General features: G+C 38.8%; 31 non-coding genes across 31 annotated transcripts; all 31 read right to left on the bottom strand.

Annotated features, from left to right (window-relative positions):
- Positions 1 to 49: 49 nt before the first annotated feature.
- On the bottom strand, positions 50 to 122 carry Trnav-cac (transfer RNA valine (anticodon CAC)). Its single transcript has one exon. It is a non-coding gene; the product is annotated as a tRNA-Val (tRNA).
- A 539-nt stretch (positions 123 to 661) lies between these two features.
- Trnap-ugg (transfer RNA proline (anticodon UGG)) lies at positions 662 to 733 on the bottom strand. Its single transcript has one exon. It is a non-coding gene; the product is annotated as a tRNA-Pro (tRNA).
- Positions 734 to 1066: 333 nt separating this feature from the next.
- Positions 1067 to 1138, bottom strand: Trnap-agg (transfer RNA proline (anticodon AGG)). Its single transcript has one exon. It is a non-coding gene; the product is annotated as a tRNA-Pro (tRNA).
- A 326-nt stretch (positions 1139 to 1464) lies between these two features.
- On the bottom strand, positions 1465 to 1537 carry Trnav-cac (transfer RNA valine (anticodon CAC)). Its single transcript has one exon. It is a non-coding gene; the product is annotated as a tRNA-Val (tRNA).
- A 540-nt stretch (positions 1538 to 2077) lies between these two features.
- On the bottom strand, positions 2078 to 2149 carry Trnap-ugg (transfer RNA proline (anticodon UGG)). The gene has a single exon. It is a non-coding gene; the product is annotated as a tRNA-Pro (tRNA).
- Positions 2150 to 2482: 333 nt separating this feature from the next.
- On the bottom strand, positions 2483 to 2554 carry Trnap-agg (transfer RNA proline (anticodon AGG)). Its single transcript has one exon. It is a non-coding gene; the product is annotated as a tRNA-Pro (tRNA).
- Positions 2555 to 2880: 326 nt separating this feature from the next.
- Positions 2881 to 2953, bottom strand: Trnav-cac (transfer RNA valine (anticodon CAC)). Its single transcript has one exon. It is a non-coding gene; the product is annotated as a tRNA-Val (tRNA).
- A 540-nt stretch (positions 2954 to 3493) lies between these two features.
- Positions 3494 to 3565, bottom strand: Trnap-ugg (transfer RNA proline (anticodon UGG)). Its single transcript has one exon. It is a non-coding gene; the product is annotated as a tRNA-Pro (tRNA).
- A 332-nt stretch (positions 3566 to 3897) lies between these two features.
- Positions 3898 to 3969, bottom strand: Trnap-agg (transfer RNA proline (anticodon AGG)). Its single transcript has one exon. It is a non-coding gene; the product is annotated as a tRNA-Pro (tRNA).
- Positions 3970 to 4295: 326 nt separating this feature from the next.
- Positions 4296 to 4368, bottom strand: Trnav-cac (transfer RNA valine (anticodon CAC)). The gene has a single exon. It is a non-coding gene; the product is annotated as a tRNA-Val (tRNA).
- Positions 4369 to 4908: 540 nt separating this feature from the next.
- Positions 4909 to 4980, bottom strand: Trnap-ugg (transfer RNA proline (anticodon UGG)). The gene has a single exon. It is a non-coding gene; the product is annotated as a tRNA-Pro (tRNA).
- Positions 4981 to 5710: 730 nt separating this feature from the next.
- On the bottom strand, positions 5711 to 5783 carry Trnav-cac (transfer RNA valine (anticodon CAC)). Its single transcript has one exon. It is a non-coding gene; the product is annotated as a tRNA-Val (tRNA).
- Positions 5784 to 6323: 540 nt separating this feature from the next.
- On the bottom strand, positions 6324 to 6395 carry Trnap-ugg (transfer RNA proline (anticodon UGG)). The gene has a single exon. It is a non-coding gene; the product is annotated as a tRNA-Pro (tRNA).
- A 333-nt stretch (positions 6396 to 6728) lies between these two features.
- On the bottom strand, positions 6729 to 6800 carry Trnap-agg (transfer RNA proline (anticodon AGG)). The gene has a single exon. It is a non-coding gene; the product is annotated as a tRNA-Pro (tRNA).
- Positions 6801 to 7126: 326 nt separating this feature from the next.
- Positions 7127 to 7199, bottom strand: Trnav-cac (transfer RNA valine (anticodon CAC)). The gene has a single exon. It is a non-coding gene; the product is annotated as a tRNA-Val (tRNA).
- Positions 7200 to 7739: 540 nt separating this feature from the next.
- On the bottom strand, positions 7740 to 7811 carry Trnap-ugg (transfer RNA proline (anticodon UGG)). The gene has a single exon. It is a non-coding gene; the product is annotated as a tRNA-Pro (tRNA).
- Positions 7812 to 8144: 333 nt separating this feature from the next.
- Trnap-agg (transfer RNA proline (anticodon AGG)) lies at positions 8145 to 8216 on the bottom strand. The gene has a single exon. It is a non-coding gene; the product is annotated as a tRNA-Pro (tRNA).
- A 326-nt stretch (positions 8217 to 8542) lies between these two features.
- Positions 8543 to 8615, bottom strand: Trnav-cac (transfer RNA valine (anticodon CAC)). The gene has a single exon. It is a non-coding gene; the product is annotated as a tRNA-Val (tRNA).
- A 540-nt stretch (positions 8616 to 9155) lies between these two features.
- On the bottom strand, positions 9156 to 9227 carry Trnap-ugg (transfer RNA proline (anticodon UGG)). Its single transcript has one exon. It is a non-coding gene; the product is annotated as a tRNA-Pro (tRNA).
- A 333-nt stretch (positions 9228 to 9560) lies between these two features.
- Trnap-agg (transfer RNA proline (anticodon AGG)) lies at positions 9561 to 9632 on the bottom strand. The gene has a single exon. It is a non-coding gene; the product is annotated as a tRNA-Pro (tRNA).
- Positions 9633 to 9958: 326 nt separating this feature from the next.
- On the bottom strand, positions 9959 to 10031 carry Trnav-cac (transfer RNA valine (anticodon CAC)). The gene has a single exon. It is a non-coding gene; the product is annotated as a tRNA-Val (tRNA).
- A 540-nt stretch (positions 10032 to 10571) lies between these two features.
- Positions 10572 to 10643, bottom strand: Trnap-ugg (transfer RNA proline (anticodon UGG)). Its single transcript has one exon. It is a non-coding gene; the product is annotated as a tRNA-Pro (tRNA).
- Positions 10644 to 10976: 333 nt separating this feature from the next.
- Trnap-agg (transfer RNA proline (anticodon AGG)) lies at positions 10977 to 11048 on the bottom strand. The gene has a single exon. It is a non-coding gene; the product is annotated as a tRNA-Pro (tRNA).
- A 326-nt stretch (positions 11049 to 11374) lies between these two features.
- Trnav-cac (transfer RNA valine (anticodon CAC)) lies at positions 11375 to 11447 on the bottom strand. Its single transcript has one exon. It is a non-coding gene; the product is annotated as a tRNA-Val (tRNA).
- A 540-nt stretch (positions 11448 to 11987) lies between these two features.
- Trnap-ugg (transfer RNA proline (anticodon UGG)) lies at positions 11988 to 12059 on the bottom strand. Its single transcript has one exon. It is a non-coding gene; the product is annotated as a tRNA-Pro (tRNA).
- Positions 12060 to 12392: 333 nt separating this feature from the next.
- Trnap-agg (transfer RNA proline (anticodon AGG)) lies at positions 12393 to 12464 on the bottom strand. The gene has a single exon. It is a non-coding gene; the product is annotated as a tRNA-Pro (tRNA).
- Positions 12465 to 12790: 326 nt separating this feature from the next.
- Trnav-cac (transfer RNA valine (anticodon CAC)) lies at positions 12791 to 12863 on the bottom strand. Its single transcript has one exon. It is a non-coding gene; the product is annotated as a tRNA-Val (tRNA).
- A 540-nt stretch (positions 12864 to 13403) lies between these two features.
- Trnap-ugg (transfer RNA proline (anticodon UGG)) lies at positions 13404 to 13475 on the bottom strand. Its single transcript has one exon. It is a non-coding gene; the product is annotated as a tRNA-Pro (tRNA).
- A 333-nt stretch (positions 13476 to 13808) lies between these two features.
- Positions 13809 to 13880, bottom strand: Trnap-agg (transfer RNA proline (anticodon AGG)). Its single transcript has one exon. It is a non-coding gene; the product is annotated as a tRNA-Pro (tRNA).
- A 326-nt stretch (positions 13881 to 14206) lies between these two features.
- On the bottom strand, positions 14207 to 14279 carry Trnav-cac (transfer RNA valine (anticodon CAC)). Its single transcript has one exon. It is a non-coding gene; the product is annotated as a tRNA-Val (tRNA).
- A 540-nt stretch (positions 14280 to 14819) lies between these two features.
- Positions 14820 to 14891, bottom strand: Trnap-ugg (transfer RNA proline (anticodon UGG)). The gene has a single exon. It is a non-coding gene; the product is annotated as a tRNA-Pro (tRNA).
- Between the last annotated feature and the right edge of the window lie 262 nt (positions 14892 to 15153).

Genomic DNA, 15153 nt, shown 5'->3' with positions numbered 1-15153 from the left:
ACTACAATATTAAGCCTAGTTCACCATGATCCGGATTACTCAAAAATTATGTTTCCGCTGGGGCTCGAACCCAGGACCTTCCGCGTGTGAAGCGGACGTGATTACCACTACACTACGGAAACAGTTGAAGTAAGTGCGAAGTTTCCATATTTCAAGCAACCGGCGATTAAAAATGATAGTGCAATCAAGATGAATAACATCGGTATGCGCATACAGCAGGTGCGTGTTCGTGTTAATGTTCACCGTCACGGAAATTCTCTTTGCAGGCATTTATCTTTCTTCTGCGCAATCAATTGAAAAAGCAGATTCCTCTGTCTATATGTAGCATGATACTTGTTCGCTAGCTAAATCCGATATCGACAGTGGACAATTTCCTTCTTTGCTTATAAGTCAAGGTGATATCAAGGTAAGTTGTTTTATAGCCTGCACAAACCAAAATAAAACATTCTTCGACAACATTTTAAATAATCGGAAAACAAATGTATGTAGCAAATTTTGATTGAGTATCAACTCCTCTTTCTCTTCGTTTGACCTTTTCCCCATCAGTGACGTGACAACATGCTGAACAATTAATGAGCCAAACTGCTTTGAATGTCAATGGCAGATACAAAAGTACGATTTCATTGAATCCAAACGCATATAAACAGTTCCAAAAATTAACGGGCTCGTCCGGGATTCGAACCCGGGACCTCTCGCACCCAAAGCGAGAATCATACCCCTAGACCAACGAGCCGCTTGATAGTTCCAGCTACATTTTCCGTATTTAACTATAGAATACAATTATTCTTCTTACGTGGCAAAGGGGTTTACCTATCAATATATTCGAAATTCTAAGTTTACGAGAAAGTTGTACCTCACGTTGGTCGAGATCAAACAATAAAAAACCAAATGAAAATTAAACGATAACCATTGTATACTTGTATGCTTTTTTCTCCTGCTGATTATTGTTAATGCATTCTATACTTGACGTTCGAATTTAGCGGTGTATTTTCTTTGATTATCCCACCGACTGGGATTGAAAACAGTTTTGAGATTCGCCACGTGTTGACAATTTGAGACAAAAATAGGGCTCGTCCGGGATTCGAACCCGGGACCTCTCGCACCCTAAGCGAGAATCATACCCCTAGACCAACGAGCCTGTATAGCTTACCAATGTTTAAATAATAGTTATAAAATTTAGAAATGTCATCGCTTGTTGCTATTTTCGTTGGCCTTGTGTTATACATTTGACCTTTCTTGTTTTGTTACCTTTGAAATAAGGACGGAAACCTGTTAAAAGTACGGTGCTACAAAGAACTTTATTTAGGTTCTTAATGTATACGATCTCGAAGATTTAATTATATGTGTATGTTCAATCAAACATGAACTAAATGCGTCGGCTGCAAAAGAGCACTGAATGAGTACTACTTCTCAGCACTACAATATTAAGCCTAGTTCACCATGATCCGGATTACTCAAAAATTATGTTTCCGCTGGGGCTCGAACCCAGGACCTTCCGCGTGTGAAGCGGACGTGATTACCACTACACTACGGAAACAGTTGAAGTAAGTGCGAAGTTTTCCATATTTCAAGCAACCGGCGATTAAAAATGATAGTGCAATCAAGATGAATAACATCGGTATGCGCATACAGCAGGTGCGTGTTCGTGTTAATGTTCACCGTCACGGAAATTCTCTTTGCAGGCATTTATCTTTCTTCTGCGCAATCAATTGAAAAAGCAGATTCCTCTGTCTATATGTAGCATGATACTTGTTCGCTAGCTAAATCCGATATCGACAGTGGACAATTTCCTTCTTTGCTTATAAGTCAAGGTGATATCAAGGTAAGTTGTTTTATAGCCTGCACAAACCAAAATAAAACATTCTTCGACAACATTTTAAATAATCGGAAAACAAATGTATGTAGCAAATTTTGATTGAGTATCAACTCCTCTTTCTCTTCGTTTGACCTTTTCCCCATCAGTGACGTGACAACATGCTGAACAATTAATGAGCCAAACTGCTTTGAATGTCAATGGCAGATACAAAAGTACGATTTCATTGAATCCAAACGCATATAAACAGTTCCAAAAATTAACGGGCTCGTCCGGGATTCGAACCCGGGACCTCTCGCACCCAAAGCGAGAATCATACCCCTAGACCAACGAGCCGCTTGATAGTTCCAGCTACATTTTCCGTATTTAACTATAGAATACAATTATTCTTCTTACGTGGCAAAGGGGTTTACCTATCAATATATTCGAAATTCTAAGTTTACGAGAAAGTTGTACCTCACGTTGGTCGAGATCAAACAATAAAAAACCAAATGAAAATTAAACGATAACCATTGTATACTTGTATGCTTTTTTCTCCTGCTGATTATTGTTAATGCATTCTATACTTGACGTTCGAATTTAGCGGTGTATTTTCTTTGATTATCCCACCGACTGGGATTGAAAACAGTTTTGAGATTCGCCACGTGTTGACAATTTGAGACAAAAATAGGGCTCGTCCGGGATTCGAACCCGGGACCTCTCGCACCCTAAGCGAGAATCATACCCCTAGACCAACGAGCCTGTATAGCTTACCAATGTTTAAATAATAGTTATAAAATTTAGAAATGTCATCGCTTGTTGCTATTTTCGTTGGCCTTGTGTTATACATTTGACCTTTCTTGTTTTGTTACCTTTGAAATAAGGACGGAAACCTGTTAAAAGTACGGTGCTACAAAGAACTTTATTTAGGTTCTTAATGTATACGATCTCGAAGATTTAATTATATGTGTATGTTCAATCAAACATGAACTAAATGCGTCGGCTGCAAAAGAGCACTGAATGAGTACTACTTCTCAGCACTACAATATTAAGCCTAGTTCACCATGATCCGGATTACTCAAAAATTATGTTTCCGCTGGGGCTCGAACCCAGGACCTTCCGCGTGTGAAGCGGACGTGATTACCACTACACTACGGAAACAGTTGAAGTAAGTGCGAAGTTTTCCATATTTCAAGCAACCGGCGATTAAAAATGATAGTGCAATCAAGATGAATAACATCGGTATGCGCATACAGCAGGTGCGTGTTCGTGTTAATGTTCACCGTCACGGAAATTCTCTTTGCAGGCATTTATCTTTCTTCTGCGCAATCAATTGAAAAAGCAGATTCCTCTGTCTATATGTAGCATGATACTTGTTCGCTAGCTAAATCCGATATCGACAGTGGACAATTTCCTTCTTTGCTTATAAGTCAAGGTGATATCAAGGTAAGTTGTTTTATAGCCTGCACAAACCAAAATAAAACATTCTTCGACAACATTTTAAATAATCGGAAAACAAATGTATGTAGCAAATTTTGATTGAGTATCAACTCCTCTTTCTCTTCGTTTGACCTTTTCCCCATCAGTGACGTGACAACATGCTGAACAATTAATGAGCCAAACTGCTTTGAATGTCAATGGCAGATACAAAAGTACGATTTCATTGAATCCAAACGCATATAAACAGTTCCAAAAATTAACGGGCTCGTCCGGGATTCGAACCCGGGACCTCTCGCACCCAAAGCGAGAATCATACCCCTAGACCAACGAGCCGCTTGATAGTTCCAGCTACATTTTCCGTATTTAACTATAGAATACAATTATTCTTCTTACGTGGCAAAGGGGTTTACCTATCAATATATTCGAAATTCTAAGTTTACGAGAAGTTGTACCTCACGTTGGTCGAGATCAAACAATAAAAAACCAAATGAAAATTAAACGATAACCATTGTATACTTGTATGCTTTTTTCTCCTGCTGATTATTGTTAATGCATTCTATACTTGACGTTCGAATTTAGCGGTGTATTTTCTTTGATTATCCCACCGACTGGGATTGAAAACAGTTTTGAGATTCGCCACGTGTTGACAATTTGAGACAAAAATAGGGCTCGTCCGGGATTCGAACCCGGGACCTCTCGCACCCTAAGCGAGAATCATACCCCTAGACCAACGAGCCTGTATAGCTTACCAATGTTTAAATAATAGTTATAAAATTTAGAAATGTCATCGCTTGTTGCTATTTTCGTTGGCCTTGTGTTATACATTTGACCTTTCTTGTTTTGTTACCTTTGAAATAAGGACGGAAACCTGTTAAAAGTACGGTGCTACAAAGAACTTTATTTAGGTTCTTAATGTATACGATCTCGAAGATTTAATTATATGTGTATGTTCAATCAAACATGAACTAAATGCGTCGGCTGCAAAAGAGCACTGAATGAGTACTACTTCTCAGCACTACAATATTAAGCCTAGTTCACCATGATCCGGATTACTCAAAAATTATGTTTCCGCTGGGGCTCGAACCCAGGACCTTCCGCGTGTGAAGCGGACGTGATTACCACTACACTACGGAAACAGTTGAAGTAAGTGCGAAGTTTTCCATATTTCAAGCAACCGGCGATTAAAAATGATAGTGCAATCAAGATGAATAACATCGGTATGCGCATACAGCAGGTGCGTGTTCGTGTTAATGTTCACCGTCACGGAAATTCTCTTTGCAGGCATTTATCTTTCTTCTGCGCAATCAATTGAAAAAGCAGATTCCTCTGTCTATATGTAGCATGATACTTGTTCGCTAGCTAAATCCGATATCGACAGTGGACAATTTCCTTCTTTGCTTATAAGTCAAGGTGATATCAAGGTAAGTTGTTTTATAGCCTGCACAAACCAAAATAAAACATTCTTCGACAACATTTTAAATAATCGGAAAACAAATGTATGTAGCAAATTTTGATTGAGTATCAACTCCTCTTTCTCTTCGTTTGACCTTTTCCCCATCAGTGACGTGACAACATGCTGAACAATTAATGAGCCAAACTGCTTTGAATGTCAATGGCAGATACAAAAGTACGATTTCATTGAATCCAAACGCATATAAACAGTTCCAAAAATTAACGGGCTCGTCCGGGATTCGAACCCGGGACCTCTCGCACCCAAAGCGAGAATCATACCCCTAGACCAACGAGCCGCTTGATAGTTCCAGCTACATTTTCCGTATTTAACTATAGAATACAATTATTCTTCTTACGTGGCAAAGGGGTTTACCTATCAATATATTCGAAATTCTAAGTTTACGAGAAAGTTGTACCTCACGTTGGTCGAGATCAAACAATAAAAAACCAAATGAAAATTAAACGATAACCATTGTATACTTGTATGCTTTTTTCTCCTGCTGATTATTGTTAATGCATTCTATACTTGACGTTCGAATTTAGCGGTGTATTTTCTTTGATTATCCCACCGACTGGGATTGAAAACAGTTTTGAGATTCGCCACGTGTTGACAATTTGAGACAAAAATAGGGCTCGTCCGGGATTCGAACCCGGGACCTCTCCACCCTAAGCGAGAATCATACCCCTAGACCAACGAGCCTGTATAGCTTACCAATGTTTAAATAATAGTTATAAAATTTAGAAATGTCATCGCTTGTTGCTATTTTCGTTGGCCTTGTGTTATACATTTGACCTTTCTTGTTTTGTTACCTTTGAAATAAGGACGGAAACCTGTTAAAAGTACGGTGCTACAAAGAACTTTATTTAGGTTCTTAATGTATACGATCTCGAAGATTTAATTATATGTGTATGTTCAATCAAACATGAACTAAATGCGTCGGCTGCAAAAGAGCACTGAATGAGTACTACTTCTCAGCACTACAATATTAAGCCTAGTTCACCATGATCCGGATTACTCAAAAATTATGTTTCCGCTGGGGCTCGAACCCAGGACCTTCCGCGTGTGAAGCGGACGTGATTACCACTACACTACGGAAACAGTTGAAGTAAGTGCGAAGTTTTCCATATTTCAAGCAACCGGCGATTAAAAATGATAGTGCAATCAAGATGAATAACATCGGTATGCGCATACAGCAGGTGCGTGTTCGTGTTAATGTTCACCGTCACGGAAATTCTCTTTGCAGGCATTTATCTTTCTTCTGCGCAATCAATTGAAAAAGCAGATTCCTCTGTCTATATGTAGCATGATACTTGTTCGCTAGCTAAATCCGATATCGACAGTGGACAATTTCCTTCTTTGCTTATAAGTCAAGGTGATATCAAGGTAAGTTGTTTTATAGCCTGCACAAACCAAAATAAAACATTCTTCGACAACATTTTAAATAATCGGAAAACAAATGTATGTAGCAAATTTTGATTGAGTATCAACTCCTCTTTCTCTTCGTTTGACCTTTTCCCCATCAGTGACGTGACAACATGCTGAACAATTAATGAGCCAAACTGCTTTGAATGTCAATGGCAGATACAAAAGTACGATTTCATTGAATCCAAACGCATATAAACAGTTCCAAAAATTAACGGGCTCGTCCGGGATTCGAACCCGGGACCTCTCGCACCCAAAGCGAGAATCATACCCCTAGACCAACGAGCCGCTTGATAGTTCCAGCTACATTTTCCGTATTTAACTATAGAATACAATTATTCTTCTTACGTGGCAAAGGGGTTTACCTATCAATATATTCGAAATTCTAAGTTTACGAGAAAGTTGTACCTCACGTTGGTCGAGATCAAACAATAAAAAACCAAATGAAAATTAAACGATAACCATTGTATACTTGTATGCTTTTTTCTCCTGCTGATTATTGTTAATGCATTCTATACTTGACGTTCGAATTTAGCGGTGTATTTTCTTTGATTATCCCACCGACTGGGATTGAAAACAGTTTTGAGATTCGCCACGTGTTGACAATTTGAGACAAAAATAGGGCTCGTCCGGGATTCGAACCCGGGACCTCTCGCACCCTAAGCGAGAATCATACCCCTAGACCAACGAGCCTGTATAGCTTACCAATGTTTAAATAATAGTTATAAAATTTAGAAATGTCATCGCTTGTTGCTATTTTCGTTGGCCTTGTGTTATACATTTGACCTTTCTTGTTTTGTTACCTTTGAAATAAGGACGGAAACCTGTTAAAAGTACGGTGCTACAAAGAACTTTATTTAGGTTCTTAATGTATACGATCTCGAAGATTTAATTATATGTGTATGTTCAATCAAACATGAACTAAATGCGTCGGCTGCAAAAGAGCACTGAATGAGTACTACTTCTCAGCACTACAATATTAAGCCTAGTTCACCATGATCCGGATTACTCAAAAATTATGTTTCCGCTGGGGCTCGAACCCAGGACCTTCCGCGTGTGAAGCGGACGTGATTACCACTACACTACGGAAACAGTTGAAGTAAGTGCGAAGTTTTCCATATTTCAAGCAACCGGCGATTAAAAATGATAGTGCAATCAAGATGAATAACATCGGTATGCGCATACAGCAGGTGCGTGTTCGTGTTAATGTTCACCGTCACGGAAATTCTCTTTGCAGGCATTTATCTTTCTTCTGCGCAATCAATTGAAAAAGCAGATTCCTCTGTCTATATGTAGCATGATACTTGTTCGCTAGCTAAATCCGATATCGACAGTGGACAATTTCCTTCTTTGCTTATAAGTCAAGGTGATATCAAGGTAAGTTGTTTTATAGCCTGCACAAACCAAAATAAAACATTCTTCGACAACATTTTAAATAATCGGAAAACAAATGTATGTAGCAAATTTTGATTGAGTATCAACTCCTCTTTCTCTTCGTTTGACCTTTTCCCCATCAGTGACGTGACAACATGCTGAACAATTAATGAGCCAAACTGCTTTGAATGTCAATGGCAGATACAAAAGTACGATTTCATTGAATCCAAACGCATATAAACAGTTCCAAAAATTAACGGGCTCGTCCGGGATTCGAACCCGGGACCTCTCGCACCCAAAGCGAGAATCATACCCCTAGACCAACGAGCCGCTTGATAGTTCCAGCTACATTTTCCGTATTTAACTATAGAATACAATTATTCTTCTTACGTGGCAAAGGGGTTTACCTATCAATATATTCGAAATTCTAAGTTTACGAGAAAGTTGTACCTCACGTTGGTCGAGATCAAACAATAAAAAACCAAATGAAAATTAAACGATAACCATTGTATACTTGTATGCTTTTTTCTCCTGCTGATTATTGTTAATGCATTCTATACTTGACGTTCGAATTTAGCGGTGTATTTTCTTTGATTATCCCACCGACTGGGATTGAAAACAGTTTTGAGATTCGCCACGTGTTGACAATTTGAGACAAAAATAGGGCTCGTCCGGGATTCGAACCCGGGACCTCTCGCACCCTAAGCGAGAATCATACCCCTAGACCAACGAGCCTGTATAGCTTACCAATGTTTAAATAATAGTTATAAAATTTAGAAATGTCATCGCTTGTTGCTATTTTCGTTGGCCTTGTGTTATACATTTGACCTTTCTTGTTTTGTTACCTTTGAAATAAGGACGGAAACCTGTTAAAAGTACGGTGCTACAAAGAACTTTATTTAGGTTCTTAATGTATACGATCTCGAAGATTTAATTATATGTGTATGTTCAATCAAACATGAACTAAATGCGTCGGCTGCAAAAGAGCACTGAATGAGTACTACTTCTCAGCACTACAATATTAAGCCTAGTTCACCATGATCCGGATTACTCAAAAATTATGTTTCCGCTGGGGCTCGAACCCAGGACCTTCCGCGTGTGAAGCGGACGTGATTACCACTACACTACGGAAACAGTTGAAGTAAGTGCGAAGTTTTCCATATTTCAAGCAACCGGCGATTAAAAATGATAGTGCAATCAAGATGAATAACATCGGTATGCGCATACAGCAGGTGCGTGTTCGTGTTAATGTTCACCGTCACGGAAATTCTCTTTGCAGGCATTTATCTTTCTTCTGCGCAATCAATTGAAAAAGCAGATTCCTCTGTCTATATGTAGCATGATACTTGTTCGCTAGCTAAATCCGATATCGACAGTGGACAATTTCCTTCTTTGCTTATAAGTCAAGGTGATATCAAGGTAAGTTGTTTTATAGCCTGCACAAACCAAAATAAAACATTCTTCGACAACATTTTAAATAATCGGAAAACAAATGTATGTAGCAAATTTTGATTGAGTATCAACTCCTCTTTCTCTTCGTTTGACCTTTTCCCCATCAGTGACGTGACAACATGCTGAACAATTAATGAGCCAAACTGCTTTGAATGTCAATGGCAGATACAAAAGTACGATTTCATTGAATCCAAACGCATATAAACAGTTCCAAAAATTAACGGGCTCGTCCGGGATTCGAACCCGGGACCTCTCGCACCCAAAGCGAGAATCATACCCCTAGACCAACGAGCCGCTTGATAGTTCCAGCTACATTTTCCGTATTTAACTATAGAATACAATTATTCTTCTTACGTGGCAAAGGGGTTTACCTATCAATATATTCGAAATTCTAAGTTTACGAGAAAGTTGTACCTCACGTTGGTCGAGATCAAACAATAAAAAACCAAATGAAAATTAAACGATAACCATTGTATACTTGTATGCTTTTTTCTCCTGCTGATTATTGTTAATGCATTCTATACTTGACGTTCGAATTTAGCGGTGTATTTTCTTTGATTATCCCACCGACTGGGATTGAAAACAGTTTTGAGATTCGCCACGTGTTGACAATTTGAGACAAAAATAGGGCTCGTCCGGGATTCGAACCCGGGACCTCTCGCACCCTAAGCGAGAATCATACCCCTAGACCAACGAGCCTGTATAGCTTACCAATGTTTAAATAATAGTTATAAAATTTAGAAATGTCATCGCTTGTTGCTATTTTCGTTGGCCTTGTGTTATACATTTGACCTTTCTTGTTTTGTTACCTTTGAAATAAGGACGGAAACCTGTTAAAAGTACGGTGCTACAAAGAACTTTATTTAGGTTCTTAATGTATACGATCTCGAAGATTTAATTATATGTGTATGTTCAATCAAACATGAACTAAATGCGTCGGCTGCAAAAGAGCACTGAATGAGTACTACTTCTCAGCACTACAATATTAAGCCTAGTTCACCATGATCCGGATTACTCAAAAATTATGTTTCCGCTGGGGCTCGAACCCAGGACCTTCCGCGTGTGAAGCGGACGTGATTACCACTACACTACGGAAACAGTTGAAGTAAGTGCGAAGTTTTCCATATTTCAAGCAACCGGCGATTAAAAATGATAGTGCAATCAAGATGAATAACATCGGTATGCGCATACAGCAGGTGCGTGTTCGTGTTAATGTTCACCGTCACGGAAATTCTCTTTGCAGGCATTTATCTTTCTTCTGCGCAATCAATTGAAAAAGCAGATTCCTCTGTCTATATGTAGCATGATACTTGTTCGCTAGCTAAATCCGATATCGACAGTGGACAATTTCCTTCTTTGCTTATAAGTCAAGGTGATATCAAGGTAAGTTGTTTTATAGCCTGCACAAACCAAAATAAAACATTCTTCGACAACATTTTAAATAATCGGAAAACAAATGTATGTAGCAAATTTTGATTGAGTATCAACTCCTCTTTCTCTTCGTTTGACCTTTTCCCCATCAGTGACGTGACAACATGCTGAACAATTAATGAGCCAAACTGCTTTGAATGTCAATGGCAGATACAAAAGTACGATTTCATTGAATCCAAACGCATATAAACAGTTCCAAAAATTAACGGGCTCGTCCGGGATTCGAACCCGGGACCTCTCGCACCCAAAGCGAGAATCATACCCCTAGACCAACGAGCCGCTTGATAGTTCCAGCTACATTTTCCGTATTTAACTATAGAATACAATTATTCTTCTTACGTGGCAAAGGGGTTTACCTATCAATATATTCGAAATTCTAAGTTTACGAGAAAGTTGTACCTCACGTTGGTCGAGATCAAACAATAAAAAACCAAATGAAAATTAAACGATAACCATTGTATACTTGTATGCTTTTTTCTCCTGCTGATTATTGTTAATGCATTCTATACTTGACGTTCGAATTTAGCGGTGTATTTTCTTTGATTATCCCACCGACTGGGATTGAAAACAGTTTTGAGATTCGCCACGTGTTGACAATTTGAGACAAAAATAGGGCTCGTCCGGGATTCGAACCCGGGACCTCTCGCACCCTAAGCGAGAATCATACCCCTAGACCAACGAGCCTGTATAGCTTACCAATGTTTAAATAATAGTTATAAAATTTAGAAATGTCATCGCTTGTTGCTATTTTCGTTGGCCTTGTGTTATACATTTGACCTTTCTTGTTTTGTTACCTTTGAAATAAGGACGGAAACCTGTTAAAAGTACGGTGCTACAAAGAACTTTATTTAGGTTCTTAATGTATACGATCTCGAAGATTTAATTATATGTGTATGTTCAATCAAACATGAACTAAATGCGTCGGCTGCAAAAGAGCACTGAATGAGTACTACTTCTCAGCACTACAATATTAAGCCTAGTTCACCATGATCCGGATTACTCAAAAATTATGTTTCCGCTGGGGCTCGAACCCAGGACCTTCCGCGTGTGAAGCGGACGTGATTACCACTACACTACGGAAACAGTTGAAGTAAGTGCGAAGTTTTCCATATTTCAAGCAACCGGCGATTAAAAATGATAGTGCAATCAAGATGAATAACATCGGTATGCGCATACAGCAGGTGCGTGTTCGTGTTAATGTTCACCGTCACGGAAATTCTCTTTGCAGGCATTTATCTTTCTTCTGCGCAATCAATTGAAAAAGCAGATTCCTCTGTCTATATGTAGCATGATACTTGTTCGCTAGCTAAATCCGATATCGACAGTGGACAATTTCCTTCTTTGCTTATAAGTCAAGGTGATATCAAGGTAAGTTGTTTTATAGCCTGCACAAACCAAAATAAAACATTCTTCGACAACATTTTAAATAATCGGAAAACAAATGTATGTAGCAAATTTTGATTGAGTATCAACTCCTCTTTCTCTTCGTTTGACCTTTTCCCCATCAGTGACGTGACAACATGCTGAACAATTAATGAGCCAAACTGCTTTGAATGTCAATGGCAGATACAAAAGTACGATTTCATTGAATCCAAACGCATATAAACAGTTCCAAAAATTAACGGGCTCGTCCGGGATTCGAACCCGGGACCTCTCGCACCCAAAGCGAGAATCATACCCCTAGACCAACGAGCCGCTTGATAGTTCCAGCTACATTTTCCGTATTTAACTATAGAATACAATTATTCTTCTTACGTGGCAAAGGGGTTTACCTATCAATATATTCGAAATTCTAAGTTTACGAGAAAGTTGTACCTCACGTTGGTCGAGATCAAACAATAAAAAACCAAATGAAAATTAAACGATAACCATTGTATACTTGTATGCTTTTTTCTCCTGCTGATTATTGTTAATGCATTCTATACTTGACGTTCGAATTTAGCGGTGTATTTTCTTTGATTATCCCACCGACTGGGATTGAAAACAGTTTTGAGATTCGCCACGTGTTGACAATTTGAGACAAAAATAGGGCTCGTCCGGGATTCGAACCCGGGACCTCTCGCACCCTAAGCGAGAATCATACCCCTAGACCAACGAGCCTGTATAGCTTACCAATGTTTAAATAATAGTTATAAAATTTAGAAATGTCATCGCTTGTTGCTATTTTCGTTGGCCTTGTGTTATACATTTGACCTTTCTTGTTTTGTTACCTTTGAAATAAGGACGGAAACCTGTTAAAAGTACGGTGCTACAAAGAACTTTATTTAGGTTCTTAATGTATACGATCTCGAAGATTTAATTATATGTGTATGTTCAATCAAACATGAACTAAATGCGTCGGCTGCAAAAGAGCACTGAATGAGTACTACTTCTCAGCACTACAATATTAAGCCTAGTTCACCATGATCCGGATTACTCAAAAATTATGTTTCCGCTGGGGCTCGAACCCAGGACCTTCCGCGTGTGAAGCGGACGTGATTACCACTACACTACGGAAACAGTTGAAGTAAGTGCGAAGTTTTCCATATTTCAAGCAACCGGCGATTAAAAATGATAGTGCAATCAAGATGAATAACATCGGTATGCGCATACAGCAGGTGCGTGTTCGTGTTAATGTTCACCGTCACGGAAATTCTCTTTGCAGGCATTTATCTTTCTTCTGCGCAATCAATTGAAAAAGCAGATTCCTCTGTCTATATGTAGCATGATACTTGTTCGCTAGCTAAATCCGATATCGACAGTGGACAATTTCCTTCTTTGCTTATAAGTCAAGGTGATATCAAGGTAAGTTGTTTTATAGCCTGCACAAACCAAAATAAAACATTCTTCGACAACATTTTAAATAATCGGAAAACAAATGTATGTAGCAAATTTTGATTGAGTATCAACTCCTCTTTCTCTTCGTTTGACCTTTTCCCCATCAGTGACGTGACAACATGCTGAACAATTAATGAGCCAAACTGCTTTGAATGTCAATGGCAGATACAAAAGTACGATTTCATTGAATCCAAACGCATATAAACAGTTCCAAAAATTAACGGGCTCGTCCGGGATTCGAACCCGGGACCTCTCGCACCCAAAGCGAGAATCATACCCCTAGACCAACGAGCCGCTTGATAGTTCCAGCTACATTTTCCGTATTTAACTATAGAATACAATTATTCTTCTTACGTGGCAAAGGGGTTTACCTATCAATATATTCGAAATTCTAAGTTTACGAGAAAGTTGTACCTCACGTTGGTCGAGATCAAACAATAAAAAACCAAATGAAAATTAAACGATAACCATTGTATACTTGTATGCTTTTTTCTCCTGCTGATTATTGTTAATGCATTCTATACTTGACGTTCGAATTTAGCGGTGTATTTTCTTTGATTATCCCACCGACTGGGATTGAAAACAGTTTTGAGATTCGCCACGTGTTGACAATTTGAGACAAAAATAGGGCTCGTCCGGGATTCGAACCCGGGACCTCTCGCACCCTAAGCGAGAATCATACCCCTAGACCAACGAGCCTGTATAGCTTACCAATGTTTAAATAATAGTTATAAAATTTAGAAATGTCATCGCTTGTTGCTATTTTCGTTGGCCTTGTGTTATACATTTGACCTTTCTTGTTTTGTTACCTTTGAAATAAGGACGGAAACCTGTTAAAAGTACGGTGCTACAAAGAACTTTATTTAGGTTCTTAATGTATACGATCTCGAAGATTTAATTATATGTGTATGTTCAATCAAACATGAACTAAATGCGTCGGCTGCAAAAGAGCACTGAATGAGTACTACTTCTCAGCACTACAATATTAAGCCTAGTTCACCATGATCCGGATTACTCAAAAATTATGTTTCCGCTGGGGCTCGAACCCAGGACCTTCCGCGTGTGAAGCGGACGTGATTACCACTACACTACGGAAACAGTTGAAGTAAGTGCGAAGTTTTCCATATTTCAAGCAACCGGCGATTAAAAATGATAGTGCAATCAAGATGAATAACATCGGTATGCGCATACAGCAGGTGCGTGTTCGTGTTAATGTTCACCGTCACGGAAATTCTCTTTGCAGGCATTTATCTTTCTTCTGCGCAATCAATTGAAAAAGCAGATTCCTCTGTCTATATGTAGCATGATACTTGTTCGCTAGCTAAATCCGATATCGACAGTGGACAATTTCCTTCTTTGCTTATAAGTCAAGGTGATATCAAGGTAAGTTGTTTTATAGCCTGCACAAACCAAAATAAAACATTCTTCGACAACATTTTAAATAATCGGAAAACAAATGTATGTAGCAAATTTTGATTGAGTATCAACTCCTCTTTCTCTTCGTTTGACCTTTTCCCCATCAGTGACGTGACAACATGCTGAACAATTAATGAGCCAAACTGCTTTGAATGTCAATGGCAGATACAAAAGTACGATTTCATTGAATCCAAACGCATATAAACAGTTCCAAAAATTAACGGGCTCGTCCGGGATTCGAACCCGGGACCTCTCGCACCCAAAGCGAGAATCATACCCCTAGACCAACGAGCCGCTTGATAGTTCCAGCTACATTTTCCGTATTTAACTATAGAATACAATTATTCTTCTTACGTGGCAAAGGGGTTTACCTATCAATATATTCGAAATTCTAAGTTTACGAGAAAGTTGTACCTCACGTTGGTCGAGATCAAACAATAAAAAACCAAATGAAAATTAAACGATAACCATTGTATACTTGTATGCTTTTTTCTCCTGCTGATTATTGTTAATGCATTCTATACTTGACGTTCGAATTTAGCGGTGTATTTTCTTT

Source organism: Mytilus californianus, unplaced genomic scaffold (assembly GCF_021869535.1).
Source record: "Mytilus californianus isolate M0D057914Y unplaced genomic scaffold, xbMytCali1.0.p SCAF_19, whole genome shotgun sequence".
NCBI classification, from domain to species: Eukaryota; Metazoa; Mollusca; class Bivalvia; order Mytilida; family Mytilidae; genus Mytilus; species Mytilus californianus.
The sequence above is the reverse complement of the archived record's forward strand: the minus strand, read 5'-3'. Positions and strand labels throughout refer to the sequence as shown.